The sequence below is a fragment of the Apium graveolens genome, chromosome 9, assembly GCF_009905375.1.
Source record: "Apium graveolens cultivar Ventura chromosome 9, ASM990537v1, whole genome shotgun sequence".
Lineage (NCBI taxonomy): Eukaryota > Viridiplantae > Streptophyta > Magnoliopsida > Apiales > Apiaceae > Apium > Apium graveolens.
Window position 1 is genome coordinate 102,500,842 of NC_133655.1, and position 2,275 is coordinate 102,503,116.

General features: G+C 36.8%; 1 non-coding gene across 1 annotated transcript; it reads right to left on the minus strand.

The window, feature by feature from the left end:
- Window positions 1-1,500: 1,500 nt before the first annotated feature.
- LOC141687567 (small nucleolar RNA R71) lies at window positions 1,501-1,607 on the minus strand. The gene has a single exon (XR_012561062.1). It is a non-coding gene; the product is annotated as a small nucleolar RNA R71 (small nucleolar RNA).
- Between the last annotated feature and the right edge of the window lie 668 nt (window positions 1,608-2,275).

The following is a 2,275-nucleotide window of genomic DNA, read 5'->3' on the forward strand; positions in this document are numbered from 1 at the left end:
CATACTTTTATCAGAACCCACGTTGATGATGAGTCCGATTATGAACTAATCGTTATCGTGGGGTTCTAGCGGATTTATTTATGGATTTCTTTAGCTAATTTGTTTTGATTCCTTACTGTGTGGTGATTGTATGATATCCTTGAATTGGTTGTGCTTATTCGTCTTATGAGCGTCGTGAACTTATAATATAGCGTGTTAATCTCTAATGAAGCGAAAGTGAATTTCGGGGTTTAGAACTTGCCACGCTAGCATAGGTTTATGTGTTTGATATGCAAAATTCGTAGGTAGTTTTAACCATCTTACTTTCCCTATGTAATTATGATAGATAACCTGTGCGTTAAACCACATGTTGTCAAATTCTATAGATATATAGGGTCTCAATATAATTGGTGTTTATTCAACTTCTATCTCTTTTGTGGATGTCTGGTAGTGGGATATTCGTACAACGAAAGTTGGCGTTTACTAGTTTCGTATTATCTGATTAGTATCATCACCATTGCATGCTAAGGTCAAGAATGAAAAGGCTATTGAATTAAGTATTTAATGAAGTTTGAATCCCATATTTGTGTCATATAATATTCAACTCTCTTTAATGCTCTTAGTTAATATTCTTTAGTATAATCACTTAGTTAATCGTAGTATAAACAATCTAAATTTATTATTCGTCTTAGCATTGGATAATAACCATACCATTGTTGCATAGATACATTGATTAAAATTAACATAACCAGTCTCTGTGGGAATGATCTAGAATTTATTCTATATTAATTGTGATCACGTATAGTTGCGTGAATATTAGTGCGTGTTCTAGCCCTAACAAGTTTTTGGCGCCGCTGTCGGGGAGTCGTGGTTAATTTTTATTTTATGTGTTTGTCATCAGTGTTCGTTAAAGTTAAGTGACTCAGATATTGTTACTTACTTATTTTCCTTATCTGATTTCAGGTACTCTAGCGAGCGTGTATGCATACGCATTTTCGGTGTCATAATAGAAGACTGGATAAAGCTGAAGAAGAAGTAGTAGTAGCTAAGGAAGTTTTCGAAGAAGTTCTTGTAGAGGAGAAAGTTGAAGAAGAAATCTTAGTTGAGAAAAAAGAAAAAGCTCTTGTTGCAATGGGTGAACTAGAAGCGAATCCAAAGGCTTTGATGGATTATTCTCAACCAAAGATCAATGATATTCAGTCTAGCATTGTCAGACCGGCCATTGCGGCTAACACTTTTAAAATCAAGGCTAGCACGATTCAGATGATACATAATTCAGTTCAGTTTGGGGGTTCTCCTATAGAAGATCCCAAAATTTACATCAGAGATTTCATCGAGATCTGCGGCTTCTTAATGTTCAATGGAGTGTCTGAAGATGCTGTAAAGCTAAGGCTCTTCCCATTCTCTCTGAGGGATAAAGCTAAGAGCTGGTTACATTCTCTACCACCTGGCTCTATCACTAAATGGGAAGATTTGGCTCATAAGTTCTTTACTAAGTTCTTTCTTATGGCGAAGACTGCTGCAATCAAGAATGCTCATACTCAATTTATGCAGCAGTCTGGAGAGTCTTTGTGTGAGGCTTGTGAGCGATATAAGGAGATGCTAAGGAAGTGTCCTCATCATGGGATGCCTGACTGGATGATCATTAACTGCTTCTATAATGGGTTGGGTGCTACTTCTCGACCCATGCTTGATGCAACATCCAAGGAGGAGCCTTATGGGTTGAAAGCTACAATGAAGCTTATGAATTGATTGAACTTATTGCTGCTAATGAATACCATAATCCTTCTCAGAGACTACCTCAGGGAAAGGTAGCAGGAATTTTGGATGTGGATGCAACTACTGCTATAGCTGCGCAGCTTAAGGCTTTGACGATGTGGAGGCAATCCAAATTTGTTGTACATTAGTAGGTAGAGGAAGCAGAAAGAAAAGAGAAAAACACAAAAAAATAAAAAAATAGAAATATTCAGGGCCAACTACAGTACCATAGCGCGGCCGCGCTGCCTGGCGGGGCGACCGCTGTTAGGGCGAAAACACGCGCTAATATTCACGCAAGTATACGCGTTCGCAAGTAATATAGAATACTTTCTAGTTCGTTCCCTCAGAGACTCAGACTAAATTATTGTCTAATTAAACTCACTCACCAATGTATGATTACTTCTCAATGTCAAGACACTAACACTTAAAATTGTTGATTAAATATTAACTATAATTAACTACTTAATTAATCACTTAACTAACACTTCAATTTATCAATAATAAAACACTCATGAGATCACAACTTCATTATTACTTC